Source organism: Macaca fascicularis, chromosome 4 (genome assembly GCF_037993035.2).
Source record: "Macaca fascicularis isolate 582-1 chromosome 4, T2T-MFA8v1.1".
Lineage (NCBI taxonomy): Eukaryota > Metazoa > Chordata > Mammalia > Primates > Cercopithecidae > Macaca > Macaca fascicularis.
Window position 1 is genome coordinate 43,832,316 of NC_088378.1, and position 18,778 is coordinate 43,851,093.

At 39.3% G+C, this 18,778-nt stretch overlaps 1 long non-coding RNA gene across 5 annotated transcripts in view; it reads left to right on the top strand.

Annotated features, from left to right (window-relative positions):
• The window catches only part of LOC123573024 (uncharacterized), a 244,931-nt gene that overhangs the window by 163,588 nt on the left and 62,565 nt on the right, over positions 1–18,778 (top strand). For 3 of the 5 annotated variants that reach the window (XR_010586267.1, XR_012434416.1, XR_006697727.2), the window contains exon 3: positions 12,501–12,551. This is a non-coding gene — a long non-coding RNA (uncharacterized lncRNA). Of the gene's footprint in view, positions 1–4,398; positions 4,513–12,500; positions 12,552–18,778 lie in introns of all 5 variants that reach the window. The other 2 variants (XR_006697724.2, XR_010586268.1) reach the window with 1 other exon arrangement.

The following is an 18,778-nucleotide window of genomic DNA, read 5'->3' on the forward strand; positions in this document are numbered from 1 at the left end:
AGTGGGGTACGCTTGGGGAACAATTGTTTAACTGGGAATTTGCTGAATTAACTTCTATGCTGACCACAATGTTTAATAAAGTACAAAAAATAAAAATGTGCTAATTCAAACCATGCAATGTATTATTAAAACTCGATGCTAATGGCATCAATTGTTTAAAACTAAGACCAGAAATGATTTTTTTTTTTTTTTTGAGGAGGAGTATTTTATCACTTCATTGTTTAGAAATGTCGGCAGGAAGTGATGATTAGAATCAGAATGACTGGATTTTATTAGAGCTTTAAAATTTTTTATAGACAGGGTAACCCCTCATTGTCCATACCCAGAACTCCCTCATACTTGGTCAGCCCCTGGTGACTCCTCAGTGTTTACATAATTGAGTGCAAAGTGGTGATCTTTCGCATAGTTCTCCAACATATGGCCTCAACCTCCTTCCAGCCTACTCCTCCACAATTCACCTATTGTGAAAATACCCCGTCGTCTAGAATTGTGAAAATATTCTGCATCCAGAGCCCTCCTCTTAAAAAAATACTTCTGTGTGTGTTCAGATTTCTCCCTCTGACAATGTAAGTGTAAAGAGCACAGGCTTTAGAGCCAGGATTTTCTAGGACTGGATTTTCCCTCTGCAGTTTATAAATTGTGTGACCTTGGACAAGTTATCCAACCCATCTGGGCCTTATCCTCCTCATCTGCAAAAATATTGATTACATAGCCCATTTACAGATACCACTGGATGAGATAAGAACACGTAAAATATATGTAAAATTGTCTTATCACTCCACATCTTTCATTATTCTCCCTTAATAAGTTTTGTATATCTAACAGTTACAGGACTTTGATCAAAACAGACCTGCATAGAGTTTGAACAATTGAATTGAATTGATTGGGCTTCATTCATGGTATACAAGCTACCAAAGTCACATGGTCTAAGCCCAAGCTCCAGTTCTTTCTACAGTTGCCTCAGCTGTGAGTCTTGAGCATTGTCATAAGAAGAGAATCTAGGATATTTCTCATTTGGCTTCAGTTCTTCTTCTTCAGCTGTCCAGAGCTTTTTCATTTAGAACAAACACTGTGACAAAATGAGGAGGCTGCAGAAGCACAAGTGGGAATGGCAGCTGACTGCATGGGGAGGAGGTGTCCATTTCACCTTCAGGACCATCTTAGCATTTTGAGCAGCTCATAGGTCAGGAATGCTGTTGTCATCAGGGTTAGAGCTATGTCCTGAATAAATACCAAGTTAGGAGGAAGATGACTCAGAGCTGCCTAAACCTCATACTCCTCTGATATTTTAAGCAACAGAGAGTGGCAAGCAGCTGTTAGATATCTTTGCTGCTTTGTTCAGGCAAAGCTTAGCCTGCTCCATTTGGAAAGAAAATGGTCATAATTTCCAGCCCATTTTAAACTCTTCCTTCTTAGAATTGTTACTGCACACGTAACCTGGGTCACACAACTTAGTTTTCTGCAATCTCAATTTTTTTCTAATTATTTCCTCTTCCCCAAATGAATATTAAGTTTGTTGCGTAAAGAGAATATACCTTACATTCCTCTTATATTCTTTCCAAACTCAAAGATTTGCCTTTGACCCAGAGTAGGTAGTGCATACAAACACTAATTTCATTTATATAGGACTTTGATATGAAAAAATACCTTTATGTCCATTCTTTTGTTTAAACTTCACTACAACCTCATAAAATAATTGTTATTATCTTTATTTTATAAACCAGGAAACTAAGGTTTAGAGAGATTAAGTATACTGCCAAGGATAAGGATCATACAGCTAGTAATTAGCAAATCCTGCGTTTGTGTATGTGCGTGTGTGTGTATATTCACCCCATAAATCGTATCTTAAATACTCATTCATTAATGACAGCTTAATTGAAAAGCCTTAAAAATATATTTAATTTTTTTTCTACTTATTAAAGTCTTGTTCCCTAACTTGTTTTTCTGGCTCTGAAAGCAGCTAGAAAACCATTTTGTAATTTGCAAAGAGGTAGATCTAGAACCTAATTATTTCATTTGTACACAGAAAAGAAAATCTGTACAAATGTAAGAAGAAATGGCACAGGAAAATCCTCAAGTAATAAGAAACCATAAATTCATTTGTATTTTAGGTAATATGTTTATGGCAGATATTCAGAGAATTAACATTATTTTGGGGCATCATTATTTATCTGAAAGATTAGGAAGGGCGTGGAAGAGTCTGTGCGGTTAAGGAGAGCAAAAACGGTGTAAATAATATCAATTGGTAGACTCATTTGATTCAGTCAACAGGTTTTATGAAGCACCTGCATTTTCTGTCATGGCTGAGGAGTGGTTTTCAACACATGTTGACATTCGGATAGGTCAGATACTCCGTGAGTTCAATCAAGATAACCCTGTTTACCCACTAAGGTGACCCAGAGAGCTGCTAGAGACCTAGTTTTTCATTTTGGTCTCGTGCTACAAATGGTCAGCAACTCTGAGATTGATCGAAGACACCTGCCTCAATTATTATGCAATGATTCATAGATTCTTACTATAGAACATAATTGAGTATTTGGGTTTCCTCTTTCAGTTAGGGAGAGTAAACAAATTTCTTATTTATATCGACCAATCACAATTTGAGCAAGTTAAATATTAAAACCTATTGAAACAGAAAATGAAGTTGAGTTTAGGTGTGGATCATGTCAAGAACAACTATTTAGTCTTTATTTGAGAGATGATGTGCAAACATTTCATGCTGCTTGCCTCATTAATGTCTTCAGTAATTTACTACACCTTTTACTTCATTCATGAAAATTTCAAAGGATTAACTATGAATGGATATTTGAGGAAGTTAACTTACTGGATCACCGAAGTAGAGAAAGAGTGGCCCAAGGAAGGGTGGGGAGTAGAAAAGTGCTCAGGAGATAGTTGTTGAAGCTGCAGAGAAATTCTATTTCTATCTCCTGGTTTAAACCCTTCATCCCACTCAATGTACATTAACCTGAAATATTAATAGATCACTATGCTTCTCCCTTAAAACTAATGCATAAGCTTTTAGATTGATGATTACTGCTGCATTCAAGGTTCTGTAAATAATGATAACATAACTGTCTAGCACATTATATAAGATCACCTAAATTATAAGTAGAAGATGTATCACATCATGGTCAAGTCTAATATATGTAATTTATGGGCTTTATTCTCACTGTTGCAAGTGTCTGTTGAAGAGGGCAGGAATAATGACCCTTATCCAGAAAAATAGATGAAGTCTGTGTCTTTTTCTAAATCTGGAGTTTAAGAAACTGTGCAATCCAAAGGAAAATCCCTTTTAAGGGGAAAAATTAAATCATTTAAGATCACCCCTCCCACTAGGTTCTATTAACCACATTTTGTGAACTTAGTATGTGTCTGACACGATGATGAGTATAATGGCAGTGGTGGTAGGAGGTGTAAAAAAGTGTTGGACATGTGCCTTATTTTCACTGTTAGCACTATTTCTTTGAGGAAAGGATGGCAGTCAGTCTTTTTCTTCTGTTTTGGGAACATCCCAAAGAATTATTAAAAATTGTTTTAACTTTCATTTTGTCCTCAAAGTCTTATGCTTTGATTATTTTTGTTCTCTGAACCTAATTTTACACTTTCTCATAGCTATAAGTATTCATCTTTTAAATATTTCTTTCTCTTCCAAGACAGCTTTCTCATATCTTATCTCGCCTGTCTTCTTTCTTTCAGATTTTTGCTGAGTTTCTTAACATAACTACTTTGAGCTCCATCGTGGTAATTTTTCCATCTGTTATGACTTTGTAAGCCGGTCTACAAACCTTGCATCATCGTCACCTATTGGTGCATAGAACTGAATTATTCTTCTTCCCAGTTCAGAGCTTATTGTACATCCACAAGACTTTTCTTTTGTTTAGCCATATACCTTAATCCATTTCTGCATCTGTTCTCCTTTTTTCATAGGCAAACATTAATCATTTCATGCATTAATTTGAAGTTCATGAAACAGACATTATGTTGGTCAAAACAGTCAAATATCAACAATTTCATATGATTCAAATTACCATGTCTTCCCATTTCCCATTTCTTATTAATTATAATATTCAAAAATTGAAAAAGATACAATATTTGTATATTTCCTTTTCTGACTAAGTTAGTGGTGCCACCTATATCAAATAGCTAGTTCCTACAAACATGGCGCTGTTCCTGGGTTCTGTATGCTTTTCCAGTAGCATCAGCTGCTGCCTAGTTATCACGAGGTACAATGATTTTCCTTTCCCTGCCAATATCGTTTTAGATATATATGGGTCTTTGCAGTTGTTGAAATAAATTTAGCTGATATTTGGCGATTAATCTTCTAATTTTAGAATACTTTCTCTCCTATTCTCCATCCCTTTGTCTGTTTGCTCTTTGTCTTTTCCATTTTCTTAACAGTATATTTAAGATCTTCCAGGGACGGAGCAAGATGGCTGAATAGGAACAGCTCCAGTCTCCAACTCCCAGCGCGAGCAACACAGAAGACTGGTGATTTCTGCATTTTCAACTGAGGTACTGGGTTCATCTCACTGGGGAGTGCCGGATGATCGGTGCTGGTCAGCTGCTGCAGCCCGACCAGCGAGAGCTGAAGCAGGGCGAGGCATTGCCTCACCTGGGAAGCGCAAAGGGGAAGGGAATCCCTTTTCCTAGCCAGGGGAACTGAGACACACAACACCTGGAAAATCGGGTAACTCCCACCCCAATACTGCGCTTTAAGCAAACAGGCACACCTGGAGATCATATCCCACACCTGGCCGGGAAGGTCCCACACCCACAGAGCCTCCCTCATTGCTAGCACAGCAGTCTGTGATCTACCGGCAAGGCAGCAGCGAGGCTGGGGGAGGGGCGCCCGCCATTGCTGAGACTTAAGTAGGTAAACAAAGCTGCTGGGAAGCTCGAACTGGGTGGAGTTCACAGCAGCTCAAGGAAACCTGCCTGTCTCTGTAGACTCCATCTCTGGGGACAGGGCACAGTAAACAATAACAAACCAATAACAAACGCAGCCGAAACCTCTGCAGATGCAAACGACTCTGTCTGACAGCTTTGAAGAGAGCAGTGGATCTCCCAACACGGAGGTGGAGATCTGAGAAGGGACAGACTCCCTGCTCAAGTGGGTCCCTGACCCCTGAGTGGCCTAACTGGGAGACATCCCCCGCTAGGGGCAGTCTGACACCCCACACCTCACAGGGTGGAGTACACCCCTGAGAGGAAGCTTCCAAAGCAAGAATCAGACAGGTACACTCGCTGTTCAGAAATATTCTATCTTCTGTAGCCTCTGCTGCTGATACCCAGGCAAACAGGGTCTGGAGTGGACCTCAAGCAATCTCCAACAGACCTACAGCTGAGGGTCCTGACAGTTAGAAGGAAAACTATCAAACAGGAAGGACACCTACACCAAAACCCCATCAGTACATCACCATCTTCAAAGACCAGAGGCAGATAAAACCACAAAGATGGGGGAAAAAGCAGGGCAGAAAAGCTGGAAATTCAAAAAATAAGAGCGCATCTCCCCCGGCAAAGGAGTGCAGCTCATCGCCAGCAACGGATCAAAGCTGGACGGAGAATGACTTTGATGAGATGAGAGAAGAAGGCTTCAGTCCATCAAATTTCTCAGAGCTAAAGGAGGAATTACGTACCCAGCGCAAAGAAACTAAAAATCTTGAAAAAAAAGTGGAAGAATTGATGGCTAGAGTAATTAATGCAGAGAAGGTCCTAAACGAAATGAAAGAGATGAAAACCATGACACGAGAAATACGTGACAAATGCACAAGCTTCAGTAACCGACTCGATCAACTGGAAGAAAGAGTATCTGCGATTGAGGATCAAATGAATGAAATGAAGCGAGAAGAGAAACCAAAAGAAAAAAGAAGAAAAAGAAATGAACAAAGCCTGCAAGAAGTATGGGATTATGTAAAAAGACCAAACCTACGTCTGATTGGGGTGCCTGAAAGTGAGGGGGAAAATGGAACCAAGTTGGAAAACACTCTTCAGGATATCATCCAGGAGAACTTCCCCAACCTAGTAGGGCAGGCCAACATTCAAATCCAGGAAATACAGAGAATGCCACAAAGATACTCCTCGAGAAGAGCAACTCCAAGACACAGAATTGCCAGATTCACCAAAGTTGAAATGAAGGAAAAAATCTTAAGGGCAGCCAGAGAGAAAGGTCAGGTTACCCACAAAGGGAAGCCCATCAGACTAATAGCAGATCTCTCGGCAGAAACTCTCCAAGCCAGAAGAGAGTGGGGGCCAATATTCAACATTCTTAAAAAAAAGAATTTTCAACCCAGAATTTCATATCCAGCCAAACTAAGTTTCATAAGTGAAGGAGAAATAAAATCCTTTACAGATAAGCAAATGCTTAGAGATTTTGTCACCACCAGGCCTGCCTTACAAGAGACCCTGAAGGAAGCACTAAACATGGAAAGGAACAACCGGTACCAGCCATTGCAAAAACATGCCAAAATGTAAAGACCATCGAGGCTAGGAAGAAACTGCATCAACTAACGAGCAAAATAAAGAGTTAATATCATAATGGCAGGATCAAGTTCACACATAACAATCTTAATCTTAAATGTAAATGGACTAAATGCTCCAATTAAAAGACACAGACTGGCAAACTGGATAAAGAGTCAAGACCCATCAGTCTGCTGTATTCAGGAGACCCATCTCACACGCAGAGACATACATAGGCTCAAAATAAAGGGATGGAGGAAGATTTACCAAGCAAATGGAGAACAAAAAAAAGCGGGGGTTGCATTACTAGTCTCTGATAAAACAGACTTTAAACCATCAAAGATCAAAAGAGACAAAGAAGGCCATTACATAATGGTAAAGGGATCAATTCAACAGGAAGAGCTAACTATCCTAAATATATATGCACCCAATACAGGAGCACCCAGATTCATAAAGCAAGTCCTTAGAGACTTACAAACACTTAGACTCCCATACAATAATAATGTCCACTGTCAACATTAGACAGATCAACGAGACAGAAAGTTAACAAGGATATCCAGGAATTGAACTCATCTCTGCAGCAAGCAGACCTAATAGACATCTATAGAACTCTCCACCCCAAATCAACAGAATATACATTCTTCTCAGCACCACATCGTACTTACTCCAAAATTGACCACGTAATTGGAAGTAAAGCACTCCTCAGCAAATGTACAAGAACAGAAATTATAACAAACTGTCTCTCAGACCACAGTGCAATCAAACTAGAACTCAGGACTAAGAAACTCAATCAAAACCGCTCAACTACATGGAAACTGAACAACCTGCTCCTGAATGACTACTGGGTACATAACGAAATGAAGGCAGAAATAAAGATGTTCTTTGAAACCAATGAGAACAAAGATACAACATACCAGAATCTCTGGGACACATTTAAAGCAGTGTGTAGAGGGAAATTTATAGCACTAAATGCCCACAAGAGAAAGCAGGAAAGATCTAAAATTGACACTCTAACATCGCAATTAAAAGAACTAGAGAAGCAAGAGCAAACACATTCAAAAGCTAGCAGAAGGCAAGAAATAATTAAGATCAGAGCAGAACTGAAGGAGATAGAGACACAAAAAACTCTCCAAAAAATCAATGAATCCAGGAGTTGGTTTTTTGAAAAGATCAACAAAATTGACAGACCACTAGCAAGACTAATAAAGAAGAAAAGAGAGAAGAATCAAATCGATGCAATTAAAAATGATAAAGGGGATATCACCACCGACCCCACAGAAACACAAACTACCATCAGAGAATACTATAAACACCTCTACGCAAATAAACTGGAAAAATCTAGAAGAAATGGATAATTTCCTGGACACTTACACTCTTCCCAGACTAAACCAGGAAGAAGTTGAATCCCTGAATAGACCAATAGCAGGCTGTGAAATTGAGGCAATAATTAGTAGCCTACCAACCAAAAAAAGTCCAGGACCAGATGGATTCACAGCTGAATTCTACCAGAGGTACAAGGAGGAGTTGGTACCATTCCTTCTGAAACTATTCCAATCAATAGAAAAAGAGGGAATCCTCCCTAACTCATTTTATGAGGCCAACATCATCCTGATACCAAAGCCTGGCAGAGACACAACAAAAAAAGAGAATTTTAGACCAATATCCCTGATGAACATCGATGCAAAAATCCTCAATAAAATACTGGCAAACCGGATTCAGCAACACATCAAAAAGCTTATCCACCATGATCAAGTGGGCTTCATCCCTGGGATGCAAGGCTAGTTCAAGATTCGCAAATCAATAAACATAATCCAGCATATAAACAGAACCAAAGACAAGAACCACATGATTATCTCAATAGATGCAGAAAAGGCCTTTGACAAAATTCCACAGCCCTTCATGCTAAAAACGCTCAATAAATTCGGTATTGATGGAACGTACCTCAAAATAATAAGAGCTATTTATGACAAACCCACAGCCAATATCATACTGAATGGGCAAAAACTGGAAAAATTCCCTTTGAAAACTGGCACAAGACAGGGATGTCCTCTCTCACCACTCCTATTCAACATAGTGTTGGAAGTTCTGGCTAGGGCAATCAGGCAAGAGCAAGAAATCAAGGGTATTCAGTTAGGAAAAGAAGAAGTCAAATTGTCCCTGTTTGCAGATGACATGATTGTATATTTAGAAAACCCCATTGTCTCAGCCCAAAATCTCCTTAAGCTGATAAGCAACTTCAGCAAAGTCTCAGGATACAAAATTAATGTGCAAAAATCACAAGCATTCTTATACACCAGTAACAGACAAACAGAGAGCCAAATCATGAATGAACTTCCATTCACAATTGCTTCAAAGAGAATAAAATACCTAGGAATCCAACTTACAAGGGATGTAAAGGACCTCTTCAAGGAGAACTACAAACCACTGCTCAGTGAAATAAAAGAGGACACAAACAAATGGAAGAACATACCATGCTCATGGATAGGAAGAATCAATATCGTGAAAATGGCCATACTGCCCAAGGTAATTTATAGATTCAATGTCTTCCCCATCCAGCTACCAATGAGTTTCTTCACAGAATTGGAAAAAACTGCTTTAAAGTTCATATGGAACCAAAAAAGAGCCCGCATCTCCAAGACAATCCTAAGTCAAAAGAACAAAGCTGGAGGCATCACGCTACCTGACTTCAAACTATACTACAAGGCTACAGTAACCAAAACAGCATGGTACTGGTACCAAAACAGAGATATAGACCAATGGAACAGAACAGAGTCCTCAGAAATAATACCACACATCTACAGCCATCTGATCTTTGACAAACCTGACAAAAACAAGAAATGGGGAAAGGATTCCCTATTTAATAAATGGTGCTGGGAAATTGGCTAGCCATAAGTAGAAAGCTGAAACTGGATCCTTTCCTTACTCCTTGTACGAAAATTAATTCAAGATGGATTAGAGACTTAAATGTTAGACCTAGTACCATAAAAATCCTAGAGGAAAACCTAGGTAGTACCATTCAGGACATAGGCATGGGCAAAGACTTCATGTCTAAAACACCAAAAGCAACGGCAGCAAAAGCCAAAATTGACAAATGGGATCTCATTAAACTAAAGAGCTTCTGCACAGCAAAAGAAACTACCATCAGAGTGAACAGGCAACCTACAGAATGGGAGAAAATTTTTGCAATCTACTCATCTGACAAAGGGCTAATATCCAGAACCTACAAAGAACTCAAACAAATTTATGAGAAAAAAACAAACAACCCCATCAAAAAGTGGGCAAAGGATATGAACAGACATTTCGCAAAAGAAGACATTCATACAGCCAACAGACACATGAAAAAATGCTCATCATCACTGGCCATCAGAGAAATGCAAATCAAAACCACAATGAGATACCATCTCACACCCGTTAGAATGGCGATCATTAAAAAGTCAGGAAACAACAGGTGCTGGAGAGGATGTGGAGAAATAGGAACACTTTTACACTGTTGGTGGGATTGTAAACTAGTTCAACCATTATGGAAAACAGTATGGCGATTCCTCAAGGATCTAGAACTAGATGTACCATATGACCCAGCCATCCCATTACTGGGGATATACCCAAAGGATTATAAATCACGCTGCTATAAAGACACATGCACACGTATGTTTATTGCGGCACTATTCACAATAGCAAAGACTTGGAATCAACCCAAATGTCCATCAGTGACAGACTGGATTAAGAAAATGTGGTACATATACACCATGGAATACTATGCAGCCATTAAAAAGGATGAGTTTGTGTCCTTTGTAGGGACATGGATGCAGCTGGAAACCATCATTCTCAGCAAACTATGGCAAGAACAGAAAACCAAACACCGCATGTTCTCACTCATAGGTGGGAACTGAACAATGAGATCACTTGGACTCGGGAGGGGAACATCACACACCGGGGCCTATCATGGGGAGGGGGGAGGGGGGAGGGATTGCATTGGGAGTTATACCTGATGTAAATGACGAGTTGATGGGTGCAGCACACCAACATGGCACAAGTATACATATGTAACAAACCTGCACGTTATGCACATGTACCCTACAACTTAAAGTATAATAATAATAATAAATAAATTAAAAAAAAAAAGATCTTCCATTGTGTTTTTAGTATTAACCATTGTAAGTTTAATATCCAAGGTCTTTATCATGTTTTCTGATTGTTCCTTTGTAAAGGCATCTTATTCTTGATTCATGGATGTAATATTTTCTTTCATCTTTCTAAAAATATTAATCATAATTTCATCTCTTTTCCTCCAACTTGCTTCTTATATTTTCCATTCCCGGTACCTAGTCATAGTTTAGAGTGGAGGTTTGAAAAGTGAATTAGAAGCTCTGTGCTCATGGTTGGGACTTGCCAACTGTAGGCTTCCCTATAGCCTATGCTGGCTAGGCTGCTCAGAGCCTGTAATGCCATTATCTTCAGGGCTTCCCTCTCTGGTTTATCAGTATTTCCAGATAATGATCTTCTGATCTCCAACCTAGATAGCATGAGGGTAGCTATTAGCACTCTGGTAACTGAGGGATCTCAAAGTTCAGTATGCAAACTTGCACTTAATCCCCCTATCCTGAGTATGCCATTTCTTTTTTCCACTAGGCTTGATGTCCCCCAGGTCAGAGTATCTCTGTTTTCCTATGTCTGGAGAATAAGCTTCCAGTTCTATTGTTGCATGGAGTAGAAGTCACACAGACTGGAGGAGGGTATCTGAAGATAGATTTCATAAACAGTTTTAACCAGTCCTCTTTGGTTTTGTTTGGTTTCACCTTATCCCCACTTTCAGAGCCATATGGTGCTAAAACTATCTGGACCTTGGGAAGATTTTGCCAAAGCATTAGAATAATTTCCCAGATTTCTGCTGCCAGTTTCGGATTCACTTTCTTAGTTCACGAAGTCATTTAATACTCATTCTTTTTAATCATCTTCTGAAGTTTTATTGCTATTCTCCCATTCTCTGTTCTCTTTGTCCTTATAAGTTTATGCTTTGAAATATCCTTTTACTATTGTTTTATGGGGTTTCTGTGGGGGGTAAATTCAAAGGCACACATCTAATCCCCCATTTTTAACTGGAAATCCCTCTATTATCTTTTATTATTTGGTTCTTGTTTCTTTGGTTTACTTGGTTACTGTTTTATTGTTGCTTTGAGTAATCAATCACTTAACTTATTTATGTAAATCTCAGTTTCTGATAAATGTCTCTAAAATAAAATTTTTCATTAGTACTAATTTACTTCCAAAATTTGACCTTTAAGCTTTTATTGTTATTAAACTGTAAATATTTCACAGTTTTTCTTATGTCTTTCTCTTTAACCAAAAAACCCCCTCATTTTTAAATAATATGTTTTATTGTTTCCAGCAACATAGATCATGGAATTTCTAAATCTTAGTTTTGATTTCTGATCTTATTGTGTTGTGATCAGAGCTATAAGTCCATATTATACTGATTTTAGGGGGAGTATTGAAGCTTTTTTGTGGCTTATTGCATGATAGATTTTTTTTTTTTTTAATTCCATGTGCTTGAATAAAAAAGTGTCCTGTATGTTTGTTGTGAAAAAAGATTCCTAGGCCGGGTGCAGTGGCCCACGCCTGTAATCCCAGCACTTTGGGAGGCAGAGGTGGACGGATCACTTGACGTCAGGAGTTCAAAACCAGCTTGGCCAACACAGCAAAACCCTGTCTCTACTAAAAATACAAAAATTAGCTGGGCGTGGTGGCACATGCCTCTAATCCCAGCTACTTGGGAGGCTGAGGCAGGAGAATCGCTTGAACCCAGGAGGCAGAGGTTGCAGTGAGCCGAGATTGCGCCACTGCACTCCAGCCTGGGTGACAGGGTGAAACTGTGTCTCCAGAAAAAAAAAAAAGAGATTCCTAGGTAGTATAAATTAAGCTTATTCATTCTCAATTTTTTAAATTTAGTTTTTATTTTTGGTATTATTTGCAACTACTTGGTCTTTCTTCGTGGTTCCTCTTTCCTCTCTAAACTCTCTGTTTTTCTTTCTTCTTGTCATCCGTAGGATTTGCAGAAAGAACCAACAACTCCTACAGATGATGACAGTTCTCATTCTGTAAGTTTATCTGATCCTTATTTCATTTTACTAATACAACAATGCAATTTTGGCTGCTTATACTTTTCCATTTGGCTGCTTGCTATAGAGCTAGAGGGACTTCAAAGAGACTCACATGAAATATTTTTGTTTATATAAGTAGAAAAACTGAAGCCTAGAGAAGTTAATTAACTTCTGAAACTCTCAACTAGTTATTCTAATTAGTTAATCACATTAGTTAATCTAGTCTATTAACACTTTTCTTAACCTGAAGTTGAAGTTAAAAGTATCTTGACAGACCTAATGGTAAAGTATAAGATTTGTGAATGTACCACTTAAGCAATGGATGTTTTACAAATGGAAGGAATTATTTTTGTAGCTCAGTACAATCTTCGCAATAACACAATTCTTCTGAATTCTTGATGCATGTATTCACTATTATTATTATGAACATCTATCAGACACATTGTTAGAGTTTCTTTTTTTTTTTTTTTTTTTTTTTGAGACGGAGTCTCGCTCTGTCGCGGGGGCTGGAGCGCAGTGGCCGGATCTCAGCTCATTGCAAGCTCCGCCTCCCGGGTTTACGCCATTCTCCTGCCTCAGCCTCCTGTGTAGCTGGGACTACAGGCGCCCGCCACCTCGCCCGGCTAGTTTTTTGTATTTTTTTAGTAGAGACGGGGTTTCACCGTGTTCGCCAGGATGGTCTCGATCTCCTGACCTCGTGATCCGCCCGTCTCGGCCTCCCAAAGTGCTGGGATTACAGGCTTGAGCCACCGCGCCCGGCCGTAGAGTTTCTTATTTCAGAAATGATTCCAGTTTAGCAGAGAAGGCACCTACATAAACGAGAGCTCTAAGATTGTTAGATAAGCGCTGAAAGATAAGAAAGCTATGGGTCAGAGGTTTTCTGGTGAGGAGAGTGTTCACTCTTCCAGGAGGTCAGGGGAGGCTTAGCAGAGGATAGGTCACACCCTCCGACACCTCTCAGGCAAGAGTGCATCCTTTACTTTTGTCCTCTGTTCTCTGGTGAACACACACAGGAAACTGTAAGTCCTTTGGTATTTCGTAGAATATTGTGTGTGCTGTTGCAGAAGATTTTGTAGAGTTAAGTGGTTTTTGGACAGCCTTATGGATCATATATCTTGTAAAAAATGGAAAACCAGTGGAAGATCTTAGGCAGGAAAATGGGTATGTGTCTGTAGTATTGATGCCTTAAGTATATTGAAACATCATTGGTGTATTCCTGCACAGTCCTGATACATTTGTTTGGACATTTACAGGAAACCTTTCATTACTATTGGGCTTAGGGTTCCAACTTCTTTTTATTCATGATCATGAATCATGTCCCTAGTGAAACTATAATAAAAGTAAGATGCCAAGAACCCAGGTACAGAAGAGAAAAAGGTTGTCAAGATCCTGAAAGAAATTAGGGAAATCACTTGTGTTCTCCAGGCTTGTTAACTGCTCATCTTCCAAACATTTTTTTTTTTTTGTCAGCTGGGTACAGTGGCTCATGCCTGTAATCCCAGCACTTTGGGAGGCCAAGGAGATCACAAGGTCAGGAGATCGAGACCATCCTGGCTAACACGGTGAAACCCTGTCTTTACTAAAAATACAAAAAGTTAGCCGGGCGTGGTCGCGGGCGCCTGTAGTCCCAGCTACTCGGGAGGCTGAGGCAGGAGAATGGTGTGAACCCGGGAGGCAGAGCTTGTAGCGAGCAGAGATCGCACCACTGCACTCCAGCCTGGGCAACAGAGCAAGACTCCATTTCAAAAAAAAAAAAAAAAATTTTTGTCTATCTTTTCTTCTCTTCCCTCACTCCTTCCTTCCTTTCTCTTTTTCTCTCCCCTCCCTCCTTCCTTCTCCCTCTCCTTCCCTTCCTTCTACCTTCTTTTCCTTTTTTTCTTCTTTCTTCAACACAGAGCATAAATTCTATATTTTTGTTTCTTTCTGGTTAGTCTTTTTGGATGAAGATGGTATTATAGCAGTTCATACTCTATACCCATGGAGAAGAGTTTACTGGTAAACCATGAACTAGCCCGGGCTCATTTAAACCTGAGACAGAGTCAAAGCTCTAAGCTTCTTGACTTGGAGTTTATGGTATTTTAGTAGTTTATACACTGTTTATTCAATGGGAATTAAAGTCCATTTTTAAAGAATAAAATAAATTAACATAAACTTCAGCCCCAAAACTGCCTTTCATAAGCAGTAAAACAAAATCTTTCCGCAGGCACAAAAATGTTGAAAAACAATGATTTTTCATGTTGGCTCAGAATTGCTTGCATTTGCATTACTATAATTATGTATCATCCAGAATGTTAACCCTGGTTTATTTTGTCATTACTCCATGTGCCTCTGTAGTTTTATACAAGTGGTAGTGGTGACTTGGTTATTGTTCTAAGTTTTATTACATTTTATATTGTGTGTTTTGTTTTGTTTTGTTTTGTATTATTCCAAGTTTGTATTATGGTTCTTTCTTTCTAATTTTATTGTGTCTACTTTATTTGATTTAATCATACTGCATTATAACATCAAATGAGTAGAAAATTTTATTCTTCCCCCAAATAATTACAGTTTTATACAGTTTAAAGTTGTGAATAATCATATTTAAATCATAGTTTCAATTTGGTTACTTTAATACATTTAAGTCTATTCTTCTATTTTCTCTTTAAAACTCAGAAAGTACAGCAGTATGGCTGTGTGTGTGTGCGCGTGTGTGTGTGTGTTCATGGGGGGAGTCTCTTAGATATTAATTTAGACGTTAAGTAATTCATCCAACCTGTGAGTATGCAGAACCAGGACTAGAACTCAGATCTTTCGAGTCCTATCTCTTTCTATCTTTCCTCTGCTATTCAGCACTTCACATAATTAATACATTAGTCCCATCCTTATCCTGTGAGATACTTCCCAGGACCCTAAGTGTATACCTGAGTATTTGGAGAGCATACACTCTGTTTTTGCTTTTTCTCTCCCTCCCTTCCTTCCTTCCTTCCTGCCTTCCTGCCTTCCTTCCTTCCTTCCTTCCTTCCTTCCTTCCTTCCTTCCTTCCTTCCTTCCTTCCTTTCTCTCTTTTTCTCTTTCTTTCTTTCTCTCTTTCTCTCCCTCTCTCTCTCTCTCTTTCTTTCCTTCTCCCCCCCCCACTTTTTTTTGAGACAGGGCTTTGCTTTGTTGCCCAGGCTACAGTACAGTGGCACGATCTGAGCTAACTGCAGTCTCTGTCTTTTGGGTTCAAGCAATTCTCTTGACTCAGCCTCCTGAGCAGCTGGGATTACAGGCACACACCACCACACCTGGCTAATTTTTTTGTATTTTTTGTAGAGATGGGGGTTTCACCATGTTGGCCAGACTGGTCTTGAACTCCTGACCTCAGGTGATCCACCCCCACTCGGTCTCCCAAAGTGTTGGGATTACAGGCATGAGCCACAGTGCTAGGCATGCTTTTTCTTATACATATATACTTATGATGATAATTTACGAATTAGGCACAGTAAGAGATTAGCAACAATAAGTAATAATAAAATAGAACAGTTATAACAATATATTCTAATGAAAGTTGTGTGAATGTGGTATCTCTCTCTCTCTCAAAATATCTTTTTGTACTTTAGGTAACTGAAAACCACGAAAAGCAAAATGCACATAAAGGTTGAGGGGATTACTGTATACCCAGTCAATTACCTTGGTGTGTGAAAGTTCAGTAAAATAATTTTAAGTTGTCAAATCTAGTCCACGATGAACATTGCAAAGGCACAGATCAGGGCAGGGGAGTAGCATTAACCATTCTATAGTTACAAGGTAGGTATTTGTACCTGCTGGGGCATCAAGGTATAAATCACAAAATTTATAATAACATAACTTATCAACAAATATTTTCAAATTATAACATGCTTTATTGGGTCAGAATACATTTTGGATAATTTATAGGGTTGGTTTGTCCAACCTGCTTCTCTCATAAATCAACTATAGGAATGAAGCTCACTTTCTTTAGATCACACAACAATGGAGACAGAAGTGTCTGAGAATGTTCATTTCTTTCACTCGCTTGAACTATGATAGTACAAAACTTTTCCAAGTAGATGGATAATTACCCTGTATTTAAGATGCCATAATTTTGTAAAATGACCTTTTAATTTGATCCCAGTAGATGGATATTTAATTAACCTCATACAAAGATCAGTATGATATAATTTTTGAATTTTTATAGTTTAAAATCTGAAGAAATGATATGATCAATATTTTTGATTATTATAGGCATATTATGATACTGGTCATAAAGTACATGTAAAAAAACATGTTCTGGGAAATCAAAGTGATAAAGGTATCTGTAGCTTAGGCACATCAGAAAAGGCTTCCTGGTAGAAGGCATTAAGATGACATTGAGCAGGGCACTGTGGCTCATGGCTGTAGTCCCAGCATCTTGGGAGGCTGAGGTGTGAGGATTGCTTGAGGCCAGGAGTTCAAGGTTGCAGTGAGCTATGATCGTGTCACTGCACTTCAGCCTGGGTGACAGAGCAAGATCTTGTCTCTCAAAATATATATACATATATATATATAGTGAACATTAAAAGATGTGCAGGAGTTCAAGAAGGACCGGATGAGTGAGGGAAGAACTGTCAGTGAGGTGCATGTAAGAAGCAGAGGTCTAGAGTCACTGGAGTGTGCGACATGATCAGAAGGGAGCTCAGGTCCCTGCTAGGGAAGCCCTGCGAGGTAAACCTGGACACACAGCAGAGGCAGAGTGGAGACAACCTGAACGCCAAAGTGAGGAATTTACAAATTACTCAATAGGGCAATTCTGGGGAATCAATGCCGATTTTTGAGGCAAAGAGCAACCAGATGGGGACAATACTTTAGAAGAAAGATCTCTTGGGTGGGTTGAGCAAAAGGGATTGAAAGGGGAGGGTAAGTGGAAGCAGGAAGGACAGAGAAAGAAGATCTGAGGCAGGTGGTAATGGAAAAGGGTTTGTAGGGAAGTGGATGATGGCGAGGAATTTCCTGGACTTGGCCACTGATTTGACAAAAGGGAAAAAGGAGACAAAGTTAAAAAAAATGACAACCCTGCCTGGTGTTTCTCTCTGGGTGACTGGTAGCATGGTGGCTCCATGAGAAGAACAAAAAAGTCTGTGAAGCAGCTTTCGAGGTGGAGGTGAGGGTTATGGATGGTAAACAAAAGATCGCTTTACATCTAAACTAAATGCTTCATATATCAGCTTAAACCACTGGACAAATAAAGGATTTAACACCTGACCCTTTATTTTTCATGGGGCCTGTGTGATTTTTTTGTGTGTGTGTGCTGCCTTTTGCTTACAGTCTATATTAAAATAATTAGGCTTATCTTGCAGTTGAAGCAATATTATAATTTCCTGAGTTGGAAAATAATGACAATAACGATAATAACATGAGCAACAATCACAACAACCACCGTCACAACAAACCCACCAAGAACAGCGATTGTGCAGCCTTCTGTTGTTCACGATTGCACGAAACTATACTCATTATATTGCTTTCCACTCTTTGACTCCATGCCAAACTTCAGCCTGCTTAGGGTCAGAGCTTGCTGGGAGTGTGCCGCCTGCTATATTGTGTGTGCTGTACTGGGATCAAAGCATTCTTTCTCGTTCCTCATCTACCTCTTCTCCCTACTGCTTGTCTGCCTTCTCCTGCAGGGGGTCAGACTGGCCACATTTGCACGTCTCAGTGCATAGCCCTTTTATACAAAGTTTTCTTTGTTAATCAGGAGAAGTGAATGCAAATCCTCTCTCTGTACAATGAACTGCTTTGAGAAGAAGGTGTGACAGTGATATAATGACCTGGTGAATTTTCAGACAAGGAAAATCAAAATATCTTGGTTTATTTTCTAAAGATTAGTATTTGAGAGATGTGTGTGTGTGTGTGTGTGTCCACATTCTTCCTCTGGAAGACAATGTCATTATGCAATAGAGTTCTTGAATTCTCTCCTTCTCCATGTTTATATCTGAATTATCCTTTATATTTGGGTGTCAGAGCAAGATTTTGTTGTTGCTGAAACTTCAGGATATGCAATCTGTGTGTCTCCAGCCAGTTAATGAGCTTTAATACCTAACCTTAGTGGGTCACTCTCATAGTCTCTGGTAGGGCCTAGAGGGGTACACGTGGCTACCTCCCCCTTATTAGCCATGAAGCCAGAGTACACTGAAACGTAAGCACTACCTTCCATCATGTTTCTAAGATATTAATAAAAACACAGTGGCTGCTCATTCTGCCTTTCAGTTTTA